This window comes from Lagopus leucura, unplaced genomic scaffold, assembly GCF_019238085.1.
Source record: "Lagopus leucura isolate 7727_CA_CO unplaced genomic scaffold, USGS_WTPT01 Super-Scaffold_100002, whole genome shotgun sequence".
NCBI lineage: Eukaryota > Metazoa > Chordata > Aves > Galliformes > Phasianidae > Lagopus > Lagopus leucura.
Genome location: NW_024962263.1, coordinates 6,218,918 through 6,241,371, shown reverse-complemented (window position 1 = coordinate 6,241,371; position 22,454 = coordinate 6,218,918). Strand labels below are relative to the sequence as shown.

The 22,454-nt window shown below is 39.1% G+C and overlaps 1 protein-coding gene across 1 annotated transcript in view; it reads left to right on the top strand.

Moving 5' to 3' along the window:
• DTNBP1 (dystrobrevin binding protein 1) overlaps positions 1–22,454 on the top strand; it is a 60,679-nt gene that overhangs the window by 22,558 nt on the left and 15,667 nt on the right. The gene's annotated exons all lie outside the window — the stretch shown is intronic.

Sequence of the window (22,454 nt, the reverse complement as noted above, 5' to 3'; positions counted from 1 at the left end):
GAATCACAGAATCACAGAATCACAGAATCACAGAATCACAGAATCACCCGGGTTGGAAGGGACCCCAAGGATCATGTAGTTCCAACCCCCCTGCCTAGCAGGGCCACCAAACATACACATTCAGATCAGGTTGCCCAGGACCCCGTCCAACCTGGCCTTAAACACGTCCAAGGACAGGGCATCCACAACCTCCCTGGGCAGCCCGTTCCAGGGCCTAACCACTCTCCTAGTAAAGAACTTCCCCCTAACATCCAACCTAAATCTTCCCTCCTTCAACTTAAAACCATTTCCCCTAGTCCTGCTGTTATCAGCCCTTTTGAAGAGTTTACTCCCCTCCTGGGTGTAGGTTCCCTTCAGGTATTGATAGGCTGCAATGAGGTCGCCCCGCAGCCTTCTCTTCTCCAGGCTGAACAAGCCCAACTCCCTCAGCCTGTCCTCATAGGGGAGGTGCTCCAGCCCCCTGATCATCTTAGTCGCCCTCCTCTGGACCCTTTCCAAAATCTCAATGTCTTTCTTGTACTGAGGGCTCCACACCTGGACACAGTACTCCAGACGGGGCCTCACAAGAGCCGAGTAGAGAGGGACAATCACCTCCCTGTCCCTGCTGGCCACCCCTCTCCTGATGGAGCCCAGGATCCCATTTGCCTTTCGAGCTGCCAGAGCGCACTGCTGGCTCATATTCAGTCTCTCGTCCATCAGGACCCCCAGGTCCTTCTCTGCCGAGCTGCTCTCAAGCACCACTCCTCCCAGCCTGTACAGGTGCCTGGGGTTCTTCCGGCCCAAATGCAAAACCTTGCACTTTGCCGTGTTGAACCTCATCAGGTTCACCCGAGCCCAGCCCTCCAGCCTGTCGAGGTCCCTCTGAATGGCATCCCTTCCTTCCACCGTATCAACCGCACCACTCAGCTTGGTGTCATCAGCAAACTTGCTGAGGGTGCACTCAATTCCCTCATCGATGTCATTAATAAAGATGTTAAAGAGCACCAGTCCCAACACAGACCCTTGGGGGACACCACTTGTTACCAGCCTCCACCTGGACATAGAGCCATTGACCACCACCCTCTGTAATTGCATTCCCTTCCCAAGTTTCCCAGTTCCCCAGAAGGGAACTGCATTCCCTTTTGACTTTTCAGTTCATTACTATCTCATCCTTACATAAGGCTGAAAAAGGAAAATAATAAAGCTAACATTAGTGGACAAGCTACACAGATTATGTAAAATGTCACTTTATCTGTAGCTTACCATAACAGTTCCTTTTTTTCATTGATGTGACAGCTTTCAACACAGACCTAGCTAAATATAAAACCAAAGATAAAGCCAAGCTTATTCTATCCCATGGCAATGCAGCTACTTTGTATTACCTGATACTCATGAGAGCAGTGAATCTTATTTTTGTTTGTTTTAATTAGGGGAGTTAACTGAATCAGGAGGCTTCCAAAATAAGTTCTCTCTTGGATTCTCTCTTCCCGGGTCAGGTAGGGGGGGGGAAAGGTGGTAACTTTTTGGAAAAGTAGATGTTAATGTACTTCAGAAGCACAAGTATTTTCATGCAAGGGAAAGGTGCTGGCTACATGCTTACCTCAAAATTTATGTCAGCCTAAGTAACTGGTTTTGTAATGAATATAGATGCATACAGTTTTCCAGTAGTAGTCATGAAGGCTTATAGTAGGCAAGAAAAGGTTTTTACTTTACAGAATTGTAAACAGATGCCAGGAAAGAATCCAAAGGATTTTTTTTGCTTTTTCACTGAGAAGTTCAACTGTAGTCAGTGGTTGTTACAATCCATATCAATGACTAAGGAGTAGGATCTCATACTGTACCCAGGAAAGACCAAGTTAGAGTTTTCTCTATGCCCAGGGGGTGTTTCCAAACCAACTTATCAAGTTTATTATCAACTGTCAGAAGCTATGGAAGGCTGAAAGAGCACAAACAGTGTCAGATCTTTAAAAATAGAAATTAATCATTGGCCTAAATGTTATTTATTTTCAAATTGAACCAGTGGATAAGGTTGTGGTCAGTAGAAAAAGAGGGAAGTGGTAAGAAAATTTGACATGACAAAATGGTCATGTGAAGCAAGTTTAAGTTCTTTTTAAAAGATGACAGCAGTATAGTTTAAAATGAACAATATGTACCTTATTTTAGCTCCAGGAACAGCTTGTACTGTCTTGCCTGATGTTATTCCAGGAAATAGAAATTAAACCTACTGGAGAATGTGTACATGGCATTTCATCAATGCATCATACATGCATTTCATCAGCATGCATTTCCTCACTCCTCACAGAGTGACAAATGTTTCAGTTCTACAACAGCTTTCTACAGTCCTAACTAATGGTTCCTTCATACATATTCCTGTTTTAAGCTGCTTCCAGAGCTTGTGCAGAACATGATCTGCTGTTTGGTTTAGCTTTGGTTGATGCACTGTGCTGAAATAGCTCAGTAGATAGCGAGAGGAAAGGAAAGTTGAAACAGGATGAGGAAAGGCCAGGGAGTGTGTCAAAGTTACCAATGCGATGCAGTCACCTGGAAAGCAAATACTTCTGATGGTACTGTACCTAACAGATTTTAAGGCTGAGATGAGAAAGTGTTGGTACCATTGTGTGAAGGCTAATAAGACTGAAATACTGCATATAGCTTTTGCATGCTGTAAACAAAATAGGTTAACCTCAAGTAGTTGGGTAGATTATTCTTTAGGTTTCCAGCTCCAAGTATAGACTATGGCCTCAACTGATTTATCCTTGTGGACCTACCTGGACTGAAATGTGTTCATAAAAATGACCAGCACTGGGTAGGCAGAAAAGAAGAACTGCCTAAAGTAACAGCACTACTGTTAGGAGAGTGAGGAGAAGGCAGTATTTCTGTATACAAACTGTATACAGAGACATTTGAGTATTAGAAGACTTTCTAATTATCAGAGCCCAGGGCTTCTAGAGTTGATACCTATTATGTGCCATGGTTTTGCCTTCTAACTGATTTTAACCTGGAGCTTAAGAGGTTTATGAGGAAGATAATTGTATGATCAATGAATATTAAGATGCTATAATTACAAAATAAACAAGAGAGTTTGGCAAAGCAGACTATGATAACAACAGAGAATAAATAGAAAGCTTACCCCTATCCTGGGCTCACTCACAAAACTCCAGCAGAGCAGATCTCCAGCAGAGATCCTTCCCCACTGGCAGCCAGCTCTTAAATAGGTCTAGGAGAGGTGCAGCCAGGCTCCCCCCCTTCCGGCACACAGCTGAATTGCCTTCACCTGTGCTCCTGTGGCTGACTCAGTGCTCGCCTCAGGTGGTCAATCAGAGGTTCAGGCTGTACCTCAGCAGTTCCCATAGAATAATTTGAAATGCTTTCATTATGGAGGGAGTGGACTTTGGATTTCTTCCAGGCTGGTGCTGAAAAGATGTCCAGTTGGAAGTTGATGTTGTTAAGTAGCGTGAAACAAGCATATAATAATATGTTAAGAAATTAGGAATGATCTCACAGAATCACAGAATGGCCTGGGTTGAAAAGGACCACAATGCTCATCCAGTTCCACCCCCCTGCTATGTGCAGGTCACCAACCAGCAGACCAGGCTGCCCAGAGCCACATCCAGCCTGGCCTTGAATGCCTCCAGGGATGGGGCATCCACAGCCTCCTTGGGCAACCTGTTCCAATATGTCACCACCCTTCATGTGGAAAACTCCCTCCTGATATCCAACCTAAACCTCCCTGTCTCAGTTTAAAACCATTCTCCCTTTTCCTATCGCTATCCACCCTTGTAAACAGCCATTCCCCCTCCTGTTTATACGCTCCCTTCAAGATCTAAAAGGCCACAACGAGGTCTCCCCTGAGCTAAACAAGCCCAGTTCCCTAAACCTTTCTTCATAGGAGAGGTACTCCAGCCTTCTGATCATGATTTTTGTATTTGGCAACAAATATACTATTTTAGAATCTGTTTCTATATTTGTTTGCATTTGTGTAACAGACTGTACTCTTAAACATCCTGAGAAGTGGATTTTTATTATGCTTTTCTTCCTTTTGCCTTAAGACTATTTACAGGGTCAGATGTTCTCCTTTGCTGTTGGCTGTACCTGTGGAGTTGAGTATCAGGGCAAAACCCTCCAGTCTCTTTTATTTCAGCCTCAGGGGTTTCTATTAAAATGTAAGCATAATACATTATTGATTACCTATGACACTGAGAAAGAGAACGTTAGAGGCTTTCCTGCTTCTTGTATGAAGCATCTTTGAAAAAGGCAGGGAGTGGCTGGTGTCTCCATTGTTACTGCTGCAGCACTGAGGTATCCAAAGTGTGGATATGCACTGTAACAAAATATCTCAAAGCCTATACTGTTACTTTCTGTAATAAGTTATCTTACATAAGAGCTTTCCTGTCAGAGATGATGGATTTATGGGTGAAAACATTGGGTATGACATTTGAAGTAGCTTGCAAGTTTCTTCCTAGCTCTCATCCATTTCAGTGTACACAGAACCATTTTCAGGAGCTGGATTATGCCCTGTGCTGCCCTGTTCTGGATGCTTAAAAAAGTGTTCTGCTGTGGATCTTGGCAATTTCCTGCAAGATTAGACCTCGTTGTAGACAGTATTTGTGCGTGCAATTGTTTTTAGTATTTGATGCCTTTTACTTTTTGATTTCAGAAAGGAGTGTATAATTTTCAATTTTACAGTTGAGAAATTAGAAGTAGCAAATGCATTGTTATTGTTCTTTATTCTTGGAATTGACTGCAGTCATATAACTGCACTGAGATTTGAAATCTTTGGGCTGTCCTTTCAGAGACATGATACGATTTATGTTTTGGTGTTTTTTCTTTTTTAAAGTGAACGTTGTTTCTGTCCCAGTGCATCCAGAACCAGTAGATGTTCAGAGAAACTGTAAACCTCTTTTAGTGAAGCAGAGCAATGAAGTAGATAATGGGAGGTGGGGGGAGGGAAGGAGAAGATTAAAGCAGTAAAAGCAGTACACTGCACAGTGGTAATAATTTACGTTGCTGAGTTTAATTCAGGCTTCATCCACGTGGGAACTCTACACATGACAGGTTTTAGAATAACTTGCAAAAGTCCCATTTATTAAATAAAAATAAGCAAGGGGCTTAGGGTGAAATATTTTTGAGTTATGTTTCTGGAAAGAAAAGTAAGCAATTTAGGCTATTTAAAATCAGCAACTCATCACTTTTTGACAATGAAAGGTGTCAGAAACTTTGTAAGGGCAGATATGCATGTGGCTTTAGCTACTGAGTCATGTGTATTTATAAGCTTTAACAGGATTAGTTTCATTCAAGCTCATGGAAGCTGGTCATACAATCGTTTCCAGCACTTCTGTTTACAGTACAACAGAATATATTTCCAGCTCTTTGCATCAGAGAGCCCTCTCAAACAAGTCCTGATAATTTTAAAAGCTTTGTCAAAATACTCTTTCTGAAAAAGTATGAATGGTAAAGAGACAAGCTGTGTTTTTCTCGTTTGTTTTCCTCTTCTATTAGTTTAAAGTATTGGGTCACAATGGAGATGCAAATCTTATGTCATTGCTCTGTATTATCTAAGATGCTTCTGTTGAACTTGCAGTTTTCTTCACCCTTTTTATTTAATAGACTCTCCTCTACAGTGTTTCAAATTTAAAAAAAATTATTTTTTTATTTTTTCCTCTAGCCCAGGGATCATTTTTTGTACACTGTATTTTGATAGCTGCCAAAAGCCAACTTCTCGCTAGTCCTCATATACTCTTGCAGATGCATGAGTAATGTACAGTGGAGTTCTTTACAGCCTGTGGTTCATTCTTTCAAGGAGGAAGTAGTGCTTTAATCATCAGCACACCATCCCCCACACTTCTGAGCAAGAGCAGGTGATACTATGGTAGAAAATTATACCAACTGCATAGAGTCCATTCCCTTCAATGTTTCCAATTATATTGCCCTCAAACCTTTCACACTCATCGTATTTTTTTACTATGAAGAACTTCTTATTGACAAATTATGGCCATAACCAACTTAGATAATAATGATGTACTGTTGTATTGTGGAATTTTATATTTCAATCACTCTCCCTCCCTGTTCAAATAAGTATATGTTTTATATGTTTGGGTCCAGCTTCCAAAGCATGCTATGAGAGATGGGCTGTGATTCTGCTATTGGTGCTTCTTGAGTGTTTTTTGATTATTTTAGAATTTATTTAACTGATTATGATTAAAAAAAAAAAAAAAAGTAGCACAGATGTAAAGGAGGACAAATTTTATTCTGTCATACCAGAAAACACAGAATCACAGAATGGTTTGGGTTGGAATGGACCTCAAAGATCATTTAGTTCCAACCCCTCTGCTGTGGGCATGATTACCACCTATTAGATGAGACTGCCCAGGACCCCATCCAACCCAGCCTTGGACACCTCCAGGGATGGGGCATCCGCAACTTCTCTGGGCAGCCTGTTCTAGCACCTCGTTACTCTCTGAGTGAAGAATTTCCTCTTGATACCTCATCTAAATCTCTCCTCTTTTAGTTTAAAACTCTTCCCCCTTGTCCTGTCACTATCTACCCTATAAAAAGTTGATTTCCCTCCTGTTTATGAGCTTCCTTCAAGTACTGGAGAACCACAGTGAGGTCTCCTTGGGCCCTTCCCTTGTCCACGCTGAACAAGCCCAGCTCCTTTATCCTGTCTTTGTAGAGGAAGTGCTCCAGCTCTCTGGTCATCTTCGTGACCCTCCTCTGGACCTTCTCCAGAAACTCCACATTTTGGCATTGTCAGCAAACTTGCTAAGGATACACAGACAGTGGGATCCAAGATGGATCCCTGGGGGACACCACTTGTTACTGACCTCCACCAGAACATGGAGCCATTTACCACAACCCCATGGCTGCAACTTTCCAAGCAGTTTCTTCTCCACCAAATATTCCACTCTTTGAACCCATGTCTCTCCAACTAAGAAATAACAGTATGGTGCAAGGCCTTTGACACGGTCCCACACAAGTCCAAGTAGATGACATCAGTTGCCCTCCCTTTGTCCAGTGATGCTGTCACTCCATCATGGAAGGCCACCAGATTGATCAGGCACAATCTGCTTTTGGTGAGGCCATGTTGACTGTCTCAGATCTTTAGAACAGTTGCTTCATTCTGTTGTCATAAAGCTAAGATGGAGTTAAATTTTTTTCCAAAATATTCAGGCTTTGGATTTTTTTTCCATTATTTTGTGTTATTTTGCTGAAAATATTTTTGGAATTTAATGTATGTTACCAACTTCTTTCCTATTCCATCAAGCCTTGTAACTTTAGATATTTTGTATTGTTTGTTACAAGAATTGACCAAGGCTCCCACATATAACAAATATTCTCCGGAGAATTGAACAACTTGAGACTTGGTCACCTCTAGACAATTCTTGAGTGAAAGGCAAATGAGTTTAACTACTTAAGTCTTCCATCATGCTGTAATAGGATAAGACAGATGGAAAAGGAAAATGATCAAGCGTCCTTATAGGTACATTGCATTTGATTTGCCCGTTGTGTTTTCTCATCTGCAAACTCTCGTATCTGTTTAATTCTCAGGACACTTTTTAAAACTGTGTAGATCAGAGATCTATCCACTTGTAAGCTCTGTGCACTGTAGGAAAAATATTCTCTACGTGTTTAGCTGGAATCGCTATAAAAACATTATTTCCCTTTATGTCAAAGTGAGAAAGGGGCTACGCAGTCAACTGGATGTCAGACTGAAAATTATTTTCCCCTATCATTTTAACATTTTCAGTTAATGAGGGAAAAACAGGCCTTCCTTTGCCATGGCAATACAAGCTTTGGTGGGCCTTAGTTGCTCATGAAATGGCACCCAATTTTAAGCTTGTAATATATGACATTGGAAATGGATATGGAAGTTTAAAGCTGTAAATAGAGAGAAGGATTTCTGAAGGAAATCTAATACTTAGAGAAGGACACCAGGCAGATATCAGATTATTTATGGACAAACCAGTTCATCATCCATCCTTGGAGCAAATATTGTGTGTTCTTGCAACTCCGCTTATTAAAGATTGCTTTTGTTCTGGTCACTTATTCTGCCTCAAGCTACCTTTGTTTTACTGCTTTAAATGCTTTTTTTCTTTTTGCTTATTGTGAATTTTGCTTATAATGAGATTTTGTGTGCTGCAAATTTGATAGTGCTGTTTGTTTTCGATGTATTTCCTTGACTAGATTTCAGGCTTCTATATGATGGCTGTCACCTGAAAGTAGTATTCAGACAATGAAGTAATATCCATACAATAGTAGTGTTCCAGATACTTCAGAAACCTTGTCTCTGTCAGCTTTTTTATCCTAATTATGACTGGGGAGGAAGGAGGGATACTTCGTTCTTTATAATTCTCTTTCATTTCCATGTATTTTTAGAGACTCTTGTGGTTTTTATTGTTTGTTTTGGGTGGTTTTTTTATGTAGCACTTAAGCTCTTCCATCCTATGTTACTTTATGTTGCTAGCTTATTCACCCAACAAATTTTAATTTTGATGTATTTATGTAGCTTCCATTTTTGTCCTCAAATTTCACTTTTGTATTCTAGTCTTAAACTGAGTGCAAAGCCCTTTCAGGGATCAGATACTCCACAACAGTTTTGACATCACTGCAGCTAGAAATAAGACGGCTCCTGGATGTATACGTACAACTCCTGCTTCAGCAGAATTTGGCTCTGGATTGGAGTCAGCCTTGCCGAATCCCATTTCTGTAAGAGTAGAGGGGCCAATGTTTTAATAAAGCAAGAGAGATTGAGTGAACAATAGAGAATAAGATGAATGGAGAGCCATTTAGGTAATGGGAAAAAATTTCATGGGAACAAAAGCCCTGTCATACCCAGTTTCTGTAGAAAATAAAACATTTAAAGGTGTACTACTTGGGTTGTCTATAATGCTTAAAAGACTGATGTGGAGGGGGAAAAAAAAATGCCTGTTATGTTTGCAGTGCTAAGTGGAATTCATTCTTTAATTACTGAAGTCCAGACTGCTGGCAGGATTTTCTTGTGATTATGTTTTTCTTTTAATCTTCCTCATAAATATATTTGGTGTTATTTTCACCAGCGAAATAAACTAATTTCATAGGCCCATGTAGTCCTGGGATTTTTTTCCTCTAATCAGGAAGATTTGAGAAGTAGTGATTCATAACTTCTTTTCGTCTGCACTCTATTTTGAAAATTGTAATCAGAAGCTTTTTGAAATGTGTTATTTTTAAGTAAGAGAGAAAGCAATCACATTGTCTGTCGTGGTTTCCAGCAGCACTGGGAACGTTCCTAACCGGAAGGAGTAGCGCGTGCCAAATTCTGAGCGACGTCTCACAATTTCTGAAACACAAAAACGGTGTTGTGTAACCGTAGCATCACCACGACCAAAGGTTCTTGGCGATGTGCTGCTTTTATAATTTTGTAACTGCATACACATCTGCATTTTTGATGACAGTCCTGATGTGTGATGCAGAAAATTCAGTTTTCAGAAGAGAAGACTGTGAATGTGTTAAAAAATTGCCTTCAAGTTTTTCAGTGTTTTATACGTGAAGTGAGAATAGTATGTAATCTGGTTTGTGGGGTATCTGAGCTGAGCCATGTTAAGTAAAAGTACTTTGAGGGGAGATCCATATGAATATTTTCCAATTAAAAAAATTCATATCCTTCCCTTCCCTTTTCCTTGTTTCTAAACGCATTCAAGTGATTCCAACTCTCTGTGAAACAAGTGCACACTGTAACTGCATGCCAAGGAATTGTAACCCAGTGGGAAGCACTTCCCCTTCCAGCCACCCCTTTATTCAGCTGCGTGTGGTATCTTCCCAAATACATGCATGCATTCTGGTGTGCCACAGCTGCTGCAAGCTTGCGTTCAGGTTCTGCAAAGGCAGGGAGTTGGAGCATCAATGTGCATGCAGCTGTGTACGAGGGACCCATTGAAAACTGTTAGCTGCTGTGTTACTGCTTTGAAAAAGCAGGCTTCTAGCACCCGTCTTTGTTCTACATCAGTGAAGATGCACATCGGCGAAGCTGCTTGCTAACTGGAGGCTTCACTTGACCGGTACTGTGCTCCTGTTTGCTTGCTTCTTTTTCACTGCCATGTCATCTCCGGGAGCCCCTGAGAACACTCCAAAGAATTCACGTAGGTGGAACTTTATTATCCTTATTATTTGCCAGCTTAATTTGTCAAGCTAATGGAAGTGAGCTTTATTCGTTTCTCCACTTACCACAATTGCCTGATTTGTAAAGGGCGTGCTGTGCATGGGAGGTTAGATACCAACTTGATTTAGCAAATCTGTGGGAGATAGCGACTTTGTGTCTGTTTTGTCAGAGCTTTTGTTTATTGCTTTGCTCTGTTCTTTTGCATTATTGTCAGAATAATAATAATTGGATTGAATGTGAGTAAATATGAACGACTAAAAGGATACAAAGGCAACTGTACCGTGTTAGCTAATATTCAGGCAGACTTTTGTCTGAGGGTGGGGTGATGCTGGAGGATGAGAGGGCAGGGAGAATTGTTATCTGAAGATAGAAACTCAATATTAAAAATTAGAACGGTGGATTCATTAAGGTAGATACAGTTGTGCTAATTTTTTATTTCCTTCAGATGAAATTATGAATAATAAAATCATATTTTTAAATGAATTGCTGTTGCTTACCTTAATGAGCAGCCTTGTGTCATCTGAAGCAGCATTCCTGTTAACATGATTAATAACATTTTTAAGATGTTAATTTGTAACGAAGTTTATGTCTAGAATGGTGCATCGGTTAAAATGAAACTGAGAGATGGATTTCTGCTCTGATTTTTGTGTTCTTTTATATAACCACTGAAGAAGCTTTTTATATTGCCATTCACATGGATTTTTTCAGGCTTTTTTCAGTTGATGTTCAGGATCAACAGATAACATAAAATTGAACTCTTATACTTTTTTAATGACCTGGCAGAGTATGCCTTTATCAAGGTGCTACCTATGAGTTGTAGTTTTAACCACTAAATTTGGTGTACATGTATGTATAGCAAAGTTTAGCATCTTACATTAGGCAATTCATGTGGTATGGGAGAACTCCTTTCAATTGTATTCATTAGAAATACTTAATATATCAAATAGTTGTTTTTCCACGTATTCAGACAGAAAGGTTGACTTCACATAAAGGTGGCAATATTTACACTCTGTTCTGCTAAATGTAGTGTGACCACTTTGCACTCAAAATCACTGGTTTATAGCAAGCAGTATGCATACTCATGGCATAATCCATTTTGTTTCCTTAACTATTTTGTACATCTTGACAGTAGTTGTATTTTGTTTCATTTGGGTTTTTAATTCCTCAGATTGAAATGGAGACATGTTGCTGGAGGTATGTGGTATCAAGAGAGCTGAATCTTTCAATTTTTCCCTTATTTTCAGTGATATCCTGGACAGAAGAGCAGCTATTTTGTGTCTGTGGCCTACAATTTAATTGCTGTAATGAATAAAATAGGGAATTGCAGAATATTTCTGAAATGGAGCAATTGCAATATCAGTCCTCCAATGACTGATAGGAAGAGGTAGCATTAAGCATGAGCTTTAGTGTCAACAATAATTCTGGAGTGGTTAGCACCTCTGTGGTAACCAGGTTTATTATTATTATTTTTAATCACATTTCCTTCTATATTATCTTCTTGATGACTGGGGAAAAAAAAAAAAAAGTAATACAAAAAGAAAGATTGGCCTATAGAATTCTCACAATAATCTGTTTGCTCCCCATCTCTGTAGGCTGCGGTTAATCAGAAATTAAGAAATACTCACCTACGTGCTCTTAGAAAGATTACTTCACTCTAACAAGATCAGATGTGATACGGTGCTCGATGTTACCCAAAAGTATCTTCTTCTTGCCTCTGGATGCATCTCTGTGCAAATGAATTTGTGATCGGATTCCTTATGGCAGTATTCTTTTTTCAGTTGTGCTTCTTCTGTGTTATTACGTTAGATATGTAAATGTTAGTGCAGGCATTCCATCAATTTGATTTGTAGCTAAATGTACGGTTACAGATCTCATGGTTTTTTAATATTTCTCCATATGACAGTATTTCTTTTGGTAGTAGCACTGTAGCACTGTGAATGCAATGCTATTCTGGTCCCTCCAGCATTCTGAATTGGTAGAAATGCTTTAAAAGCTGCAGTGGAAATAATTTATTCCTCCTGTGTAGCACATCCTTAGATAAATCTCTACGCCTCCTTCCACAGCAGCCTGTTACCAACTACTTGTTCTGCTTTCTAATCATGCAGCTCAGGAGGGTGGGTGCCTGAGGTGTGCGTGTGGACATGGAGCAGTGCTGCAGCTTTCTCTACTCCTCTTTAGGAAAAAGGGCAAGAAGGGGATGTTCTGGTAACCAACTCTGCCCAGTTTACATACTGGCATTTATTTGGGAGTGTTAAATTGTATGTCGAGGCATTAGAGCTGTGACACCGTGCAAACATAATTTTTAAATATTGTTGCTCATGTAGCATCCTATTTATAATGTATTTGTTTTTACTGAACAGATTCAAGACTGTTCTTTAGAAAATGATGTTGAATAATTAAAAAGATGAAATACATGTTTTAAAATTAGTGAAACATTTTTAGGTGTATGCAATGTTTCTAAATCACACATTTTTAATGGAATGTGTAAGCTCAGGCTGAAAGAGGTTAAGAGACAGTTTTGACTAACTGAACTCATTGTTTCATTTTTAATGACTTGGGTGACTTGGTAGATTAAGAGGAAATGAAAATCTTGTGGAGATGTCACTCAACCCTTTTTCCTTTTATGTAGAAGCCAGCTAATGCTATTTTGACATTGCATCAATGAGGCTTGATCAAAATGTAGCTGGCTGTGTCTCATTATAAATCAAACAGAAACAGTGCCATTTATATGAATACGCTTTTGGTTTAATTAGATGATTATATAATCACTCTAGGCCTAGCCCACCAATATTTCCATTGGCTCGAGAGGCTTTTAACTTGCATCATAATCATGCAAGAAATCCTCACAGATTTCTCTCTTTGGTTTTCCAGTATTAAAGTGAAAAACCCCTACTTCCCTGAGAAGACAAATGAAAATATGAGGAGTGGTTTTCACAGTGTGTCCTGTGCTTTTACACAGGTGGGAAATGAAAGTGGGGCTACTTGATGAGCTGATGTTTTGTGGCCCACTGGTGATGTGCAAACCACAGCTGTGTGGACTTGGCTGTCTGAAGTCCTAATGGCAGCTGCAGTGGAGTGATTTCTTTTAAACTCTGTTTAAGCATACAGCAGGCTTACGAGGATGGGCTTTTTAACCTTTGCTTTAAAGAGCACTAGTTTACTGTCTGTGCCTTTGGTGTCTTGTGCAGCATTGCTCCTGGAACATGCTGGAGAGCAGGGCCCTCAGGAAGTGCTTGCAGCTTCTGCTGCTGGCTCCAGCAATCTATGTGACTGTCTCACTGTGTTAAGGGCTTGGATGACATATGTATTTTCCCTTTTTGTTTTTTGGTACATATTTAGAGGGTTGCACTGCCAGTCAGCTAGTATCTGGTTCTCATCACACCCAAATGTGTTTTGGATGCAAAGCTGTAGGAAAGCTGACAGAATGGAAAGCCAAGTCCCAGACTTCTAGGCATATCTAGGGAACCATAACTGGTATGAAAACTTTCATTAGGCACGGAATAGGAGGAAGTCTGGCAGAGACACTTCTCTGTCTTCTTTTGTCCCCCCATAGAGTTACAGTACGCCTGAGTGACCTTTGTACCACTGAAGAGTTCTCCTGCATATTGATGATTATTTGGTCTAGTTCTCATAAAATTCATGAAGTGAAAATGAATTTGGTATACAGAAGAATTGTGAGCTCTATCTACAATAAAAGAGAAAATAGGAAAGATTTTATCTAATAAAGAAAAAAAAAAAAGATTTATTGTAAGTTAAGCTTCATAGAAATTTGGAAATTTTGAGGATTTCCAAGACAAAAAGATGTGTTTGAAAGAAAGTTGCATCATGCTGGACTATGCCTAAAGGCATTTTTAATGCATTCTCGAATAAGACTTGAATGTATGTCAGAAAAGCTGAAACTCTGACTGGTAGTGCTGCTTACACTCCTCCAAAGCTCAAGATTTCAAAAAAGCATTAATCGTAATGAGATATTTTCATTTTAAGATTAAAGACTGATATTAAGTTCTAATTATTTTTTTTTTAAGTATTATGGCAATTTTTACACACGTATTGTTACTTTTTGACTGATGGATGTAGTGCAGTTCTTTAAGGATTACTCACATGCTTAAAATACACACATTATATATATATACATATATATACATATAACTCTAATATTAGCTTTTAAAAAACACTTATTTGATCTGATTGAGTTTAAATTTGGAAATTCTGTGTTTAGTTTGAAGAGTTTGGGGCAGTTTTTAGTTTTGTGACTAGGTTATTCTAGCCACAGTAGTGAGAATAATGGTGGTTAATGGTGGTTAATGTCAGTAAAGCATGCAGAAAATAAAACTCATACTCTACCCTTGCCATGAGTACTATATTAAGAAAAGAGGCAACAGTAATTGTTATGCTAATCTTGCTTGACATTGCTGTTTAAAAAAACAGCAACTTGGCTTACTTTATACTTCTGATGACCTGCAGGGCTTGCAACGTGATAAAGAAATTGGCAGAGAATTAGTTGCCCTCGGAGAGGTGCTCTACTTCAGCTATTTATATTTTGCCAGTTTTTAGGCTGTTTTGGTAAATAGGGAGATTGCTCTGGAAGAGAAGATGAAGAAAATACTGAGAAGGGATGTCCTGGGACACGGATTGGGCTTTAGTACATCTTTAAGTCGGTCTGGGAACTAATCTGATTAATATTAGTGATACAGGCAGAAATACGGGAAGGGTACTACTGAAACCTGTTTATGACAGATGGGATGTCTTTTCTGTACTGAAAACACTGTTGATGCAGAGCTACAAGAATTTAAAGATGAGAGTAGGAACAAAATGTAGCAGCCATTTGGTTTGGGTTTTTTTTTTTTTTCTGTGGAAGAATCTGAGCTTTCTATGGATCCTTGCATTTCCCCCACCGTTATATTCTTGGTTTTTCCCCACAGTACCTTAGTTTTCTTCTTGAGTTTCCAGGTCCCTTTCCATGTTCTCCAAAATCTTTCAGCTTTCTTCTTTTGTCCTGCTGTCTGATTAAGGACGGGTGCATATGGCAGCTGTTTCTGCAGAACAGGGCATGGAAGTTGCTGCCTGGCAACAACCTGTCTCATTCTAGATGTGCCTGTGGAATAGGTAAAGTCACCACCTCCATGCCTGTTCCTGGTATAAGATCGTTAACAGGAGATGATTTTCTTCCAACTCTCACTTCTGACATAATCTGTAGGAGTTTGGTGTTTTTCAGTCTTCACCTCCATTCCAAATGTGGATGAAAATAACCATTAGTGGGAAGGGTTGAATAGATTCCCAGCAAAAGGCATCAATCATAAGCCTAAGATGTTCCTAAGGAAAATTCCTAAGAAAACCATGTTAGCTCACACATTTTGTCCTCTGGTAGGTAGCAGCAAGCCAGAAAGTTGTACAAGTGACAGGTTATTGAGTGAAAATGATTTAGGAGGTAAAGGATCTCCGTGATAAAGCTGCATTTGATAAATGAGCTACTGAGATTAATTCAACTGTGAACAGCGTAAATAGCATCCTGGGATAGATCAGTCATGAAATCTCCAGTGGACAGCTGCAAATGAGAGGAGGTGCTAAAGAAACAACTGAGTTATTGCACCAGGAAAGCCTGGCTGGCTGGAGGGCGGGTGGTGGGAGAGAATTCCATCAGTTAATACATTGAAGGAATCAACAGAAAGAAAAAGAGGAAAAAATAATTGTGAAAAGCCAGTGTGGGGTTGGGCATTATTTTTGTTTTGGGGTAGCTTTTTGTTTTCTTTTTTGCTGATCAGTATGCCTCCAACTAGTTGTTAATTGTGTTAAACTGTTCTAGTATTAACTCAGCAAAGAGGCTTTTTAAAATCCTATAAGCACTGAAAATGCCATCTGCCTATGGTGTGATACTATTTGTTCTTCTATTCTAGCGTCAGTTGTTTTCTGACTTACTCCAGTCATCAAATTATTTGGGAGGAGGAACACAAGAGTATTTGATCAACTTTACTGAAATCTTTAGGGCAGAAACATCTTTTTTTTTCCCATAAGCTGTTGTTTCTATGAGTTTATTACAAAAGTGCTGCTTTTCCACCTACAGAACTTGAGAACTAATAGCTCTGTTGTATAAATTTAGTCATTGGTGAGTGGCCTGAAAGTCAGTTTCGCCATATTCTGTTAATTGACATCCATCATTCTTGGTTGCTGTTCTGAAGGTAACACGGCAATGCCATAAGGAGACTTCAGTATAAAGCTACAAGGTCGCACGTAACCATCAACCTTGCTCTCAAGGACAAGACAGAAAAAAAGTGGGATCATTTATTTATGTGTTTTTATTATTGTCAGAAGATTTAACCGCATCCCAAGTCCCAAACTCTTGCATTTCCTCAGAGATTTTCCTTACTAATTTTCAACTGATCTGGCCTCTAACTCAGTCTGCTTGTTTCTGTGCTGAACGTTCCTTTCCATATTATGAGCACAGGGGATAGGATTAGGGATGAGATTAAATTTAGTAAGAATAATAAAAATACGTTCGGTTTGTTTTTCGTTTTCTTGTTCAAAACCAGCATAATTTCTGTTTTTAACTATCTGTATTTGCTTGGAATGCCAGTTTGCCATGTACAAAACTACACTGCTTCACCTTTTGGTTTTCAATTCCACGTTGTAAGGGATATTTTCTCAGCTTTATGTTTTATTAAGCCCTGTTGGAAGTTTTAAGTAACTTATGTAAACACAAAGTTGATGCACAGTGTAGCAGTGTTTTTAGGAGTGCCGTCCTGACTTCCATCTGCACTTGTATAGAGAACATTATTGGACATCACCGTGATCTCTTGTGTCATGACCTAAAAAGACAAATGAAAACGCAGTGTGCCCTTGGTTCTCAAGTCTTGGACAATTGCCATGACTTTGCATTAAAGCCCACAAGCAGTGGTACTAGAAGCATTTTTGCGTTAAAAGATAGGTGGAGTTATATGCGGATCACCGACCTAGCATCTCTAGCGGGATGGAGACAGATTTGCTCTGACAATATAATGCGCTTTGCAAGCTTCTATTTTAAGAATTCTTTGTACTATGACTTCTTTAAGACTATATCGGACAAGTATTTTGTTTCAGGAGTCTTGCCCTTCGAGAGGCTCCGGGTTCATAACGACAATGTTAAAATCTCCGAGTCAGAAAGTTCATACGTGCAGAGCAGTATTTTTCATGACTACTTCTCAGCGTAAGCCTTTTATATTGTAGAGCTGAGTTGCTGCACGCTGTTCTTTTGTGCTTACATCTCTTTCCAGATATCTTGGAGTGATCTGAAAATCTGCATTCAGCTTCAGGATGAGTGCAGCACGAGCAGTGAAAGCACAAATGGCATGTCTGTGTGCTACCTTACTTGATAAGCTGGAGGTATTAATATGCTGAATCAGTTTGTGGAGCCTTGGTCACACAGTGCATGTACGTTGTGCTTTCAGTACTGCTGATTTGGTGAGCTGCCTACTGCTTTTCTCTCTAATCTGTCACCTGTCCCTGTAGGTGATAAAGGGGAAGGGAGGCAATCTTTCTGACTGCCTAGGACTTTGGAAGAATATTTTATTTAAACAAAATTTAATGTAAGAATGCCCTCATACGTAGTCTCCCTTTGTGTGTGCGGAACTCACCATCTGCTGATCTGATCAGGAAAGGTATTTCTAAACAGAGAATCATCAGATATGACCTATATTGTAGGTTGATTCACTGTAAATACGTTCCTATTTTACCTGCAGGAATGCAGTTTCTTGTTTTAACTTCTAAATGCGTTAATATAGCTGCATGCTTATGAAATGCATTTTTTCCAGGTTTTTTTTATTATTTTCCTATTATTTTCTCTAGGCTGAATATCATCATTCAATTTTTTGAAAATACTAAACTAGCATTAGAAAAAGCAGGGTGTCAGTCTATAATAGCTGCTATGATTATAGTTTTCACTTCTAAAATGGATTATAATAGCAGTATGCAAGTGTATCATTTCTGACCCATTTAAAATAGCAAGTGGAAACTGCTACCTTGCAGACTTCTGTAGCAAAATGTCATTCATTCTGGTCTTTTAATATTTATGGTATTCACATGGGAATTCATTTGTAATACATCGAATACAGTGCATTTGTACTTAAGCATGCACTTAAACGTTTGTCTTCATTGAAACTGACTTAGGGGTTTGGCATATATAGGCATATTAATAGATAAAAGTAATTAATCAAAACAAACAGATTGATGGTATAAAAAGTCCCTTGTTCTAAGCCATACAGACAAATCAGCGTTTTACAGGGAGCCTTGCTGCTTAAGTTTCTGAGTGCAAAAAAATAACTACTTCATGCCTGATGAAAAGCTGTGAACGTGTGTACCTTTGTGTACATACAATCAACGTGTGGTTGATTGGGAAGAACTGGTTATCTTGGGTAATGCACCACTTTTACCAGTCGTATTTTGGAAATACGGTTTGAATGTAGTATTGAATCTTGGTGTATTCTTCCTTCTGGGTCAGAATTTCACCATGTTGTGATTGGAACAGTCTCTGATACTCTATTTGCTGCATATATGAACACACATTGCCAAGGAAACTTAATAGCATAAATAAAGATTGCATGAAAAACAGTTTAAAAAAGAGTAATATCAGCAAGCATGTTTCAAAACATGAGGCTTTCCACCAAACATTTATAGATTTTTAGAGCATGAAATGGTAATTATGTTACTTTGATTCCTTATGCGTATTTCAGTTCTCGTTAGCCTTGTCACTGTTCTGAACAGATTTGATACCTTGTAGGAGAATCACAATAGTTTGAAGTTCAACGCTTCAGACTGAATACCTACTTGGTTTATCATTCTATGGAGTGAAAATTCATCTGTCAAAGAGGAAGAATGCCCTCACAGTATCTCTTGGCTGGTTCACAGACTTGCAACTCAACCCTTGTTTCTGGTTTCTAGTATATTCAGGAGCTGATGCAGAGGATGGTACATGCACCAGGTGCTATCTTTGGTTTGTTTCTCTTGGAAAAACCTTGTAGCCATGATGTTCTCCACATCCAAAAGGTCTATTGGTAGCAAAGCCCTGGGACAGATCAGGTTGTTTTTATGTTAAAATATTGTGATGGATTTATTTTTTCAACCATCCTTCACTATCCCGTCTTGCCTGCCTTGTTTGTGTTTTAAAAGAACATCCCAAACTCTGAGCATCAAACATTCAAATCCCATAATATGGTTTGTAACACATTTCCATGACACTTAATCTTCAATTTAGAAAATAAACCTTGGCTTTTATGACTGTGAGCTACATTTTCTCTGTGTGAAGCCAGTGTAATCAAATAGGATATCGTCTGTTGGAGGTAAAACTTAACTATTCTGCCTTGATCTCTGTTGAAAAGCATTAACTCTTAACACAGAAATAAAATTGTGATGTTTATATCAAATAAAATTCCTGTTGGTTACTCTGGGAAAGATGGAACAAGTCACTTTACCTATAGATACTATTGGGGCTGACAAAGCAGATGTGTGATGACAGAAAGAAAGGGAAGGAAACAGGGCGGATGTAATGGTGGCCTGAAGGCATTGTTTTCCCATTGCCATGCTGAAGGCGTTGTGAACAAATAATTCATATTTAATAATGGCCATATTGTGCTCTAATAGTATCTTCATTTAAAATCGGTTGATATTCAGCTTTTAATTAGAGGCATGTTATGTAAGCATAGATATAAAGATACAGCAAAAAATGGCCACAGAATGGGGTCAGTACACCTCTACTTGTGGTCCATCTTAATGTTTTAAAAATCAGCATTTCTGTTTGCTTTCCCAGAATCACTTTGCAGGATCTCTTTGAATTGTTACAGGTGTGGGTGGCCATACACATCATACAGGTATTGAGTGTGATTTTCATGGCTACAGAGCTGAGAAAAGCCACAGATCACCTTGTGCAGAAGGATGCTGGTTAGACAAATAGGGTCATGGTCAAGGAACTTCCCCTTTTTCAGAAATTAACCACATGTTTATATAGTAAACGTGCCTGCATTTTGTGAGGTTTAGAGTACTCATGGCTTATTACTGATAAAAAAAATATTGTAAATAATAAAATTGAAAATGAAATTAGTAAGGCCTTATGCCTATTCAGAAGATAAGGAAAAGATATTAAATCAAACATCCTCTATTTCTGTTTGAAGGCTTTTGAAATGCCTACCAATGGCAGAAGTTAATTGATAGAGATGTCAGGGAAATTAATTCTGCATTTCATGCTGTATCACAGCCCAGGCTCAGTTAAGCACTTGCTGTCCTGAGACATGTCAGAAGATGCTGAAGACTTACATGCCACTGTATGCTGGAAAAAGAGAAGGCAGGGGAGAGATCTCAAATAGCTGTGCATGTTGAAAGGAGCAACTTTGCAGGAAGTGTATTTTTGAGGTTTCACGGGCCTGATTTCATTGACTTCCCTCTTCAGGCAGCCCCCTTCCCTCTCCCTTTCCCCATGTCAATGCTTTCATCAGCTTCCTGAATTTCTGCTTTTATTCACTCCTCGCTGTCACTTTGATGCCTGCACATCCTTTAGGAGGCTTTGCTTTGTTTGCCTGAATGAGACACTGTATCCTAGGTGTCATTTGTCAGGTCCTTTTTACCATAGGCATAGATTCTAGCTGCTACTGTTCATCACGCGTGTGCTTTCGTGCTCATCTCTAATTGCTCTTGCAGCTCCTTGGGTTTTTGTCTGGTTCAGTAGCTTCAATTGTGCAGATTTCTTTGGCAGTAGCCAATTCTGTTGTGGTGAATTTTGTTCTTAGTGTTTGGTTTTAACACAACAAAGCATTCTGGGGCTCTTTATCCTGGTTAGGACCGGTTTTCTCCTCACAACTTTTTTAATCTCTACCAGACTGGAGAAATCCAGCATAAAGGGTCATATTTTATTTATGAGCAACCCGAGTTGTCAGCTGCCCTTCCCCTCCTCCCCTGCTCCATCTTCGTTTCTCTTACTTTGTATCTTCTTTCCTTCAGTATTTTTTCTCTTGTTTCCTGCTCCACTGATGCATTAGTAACATCAGGCATCTGCTGCAGCCTCTCTCGAGTTCACTACTTGAAGTCTCTTGTTTCCTTATGTGTGTGCTTGAATACTGAGTTGAGCAACTGATAGACCTAGTAAGGCTTACACTGCTTTGATGATGATTACCTCTCTTCGTAAGCAGCAGATGTAGAACATGAACATTAAATAACAAAAAGGTCTTATCTGTTAATCATGCTGTTTTTATGAGGATGCAGATGACCTACTTGCTTGGCTATACTAACCAAAGAAAAACTTGCCTAGCCTTATTTCATCCTAATAAATTAATCTATTAATCTCAACTAATTTAATTAACCTATTAATCTTAAGCTATTAAACTCTTGCGTACACAAGAAGACCTGTTAGGATTCGCACACTGTCTTTAAACCAGCCTAATGCAATATTTGGAAATCAATGTTGCAGTCAGTTTGATTTGAATGACGTACTTTAGAAATCAATTTATCTGATACTGCAAGCTAAGCTGATATGAACACAGGTTCAAATTACACTGTAATTTTATGCCTGATGCTGACAAATTAATGACTGAGCTTTGAAAAGAGTTTTATCATGCACTGAAAGTGAGCACAGCTGCCATAGTGGTTGTGGCTGTGGGTGCCAATGTGATGTCTATTGGTTCTACACCTGCTGTCAGTTTTATGCCCTCTGCAGGAGGACACATGAGACTTGCTGATCTTTGAAAGCAAACAAGCAAAAACCACCAGAAGGGTTTGTTCTTCAGAATTGTTTGATCCACAAAAGTTATTTTTTGCACCCAAGCACAAATGTGTCTGGGGTGTGGTGGTGCCAGTTTGATCTAGTACTGCAAAATCAGGTTTATTTTTTTAGTGGAGTGATGGCCTATCTTGATTTTGCCAACAATGATGCACTAGTTTATTCTGGTTGGCTTTATAAAAAAAATAAGTGTGGTAAAAATTTGAATGAATTCAGAGTGAAAACTTGATAACTAATGAAATGTAATTTCCCTTTCTGTTAGTAGCAAATATTGGCTGCCATAGAGGATACTGGAAGACTTAAAGCATGAGACAAAAAAAAACACCTGCTACACATTTCCATCATAGTTTAGACACTGTAAGGAAAGTAGGCTTTTGGTTTTACACCTCCCTTCATGGGTTGCTCTTTAATATTTATTCTTGCATGTCTTTAAAAAATAAACATTGTAAAGTTATGAAAGCCTTTCTGAATTAGCTGCAAAATTATACAAGTCTTTAACGTAGGCCTTAATTCCTCAATTAAATTTGAACAACTCAGAACAAAGAAGTCACAAGCCAATGGGAGCAGATCATCTTTTAGCACTTTTTTTTTTCCTTCTTCAAAAAT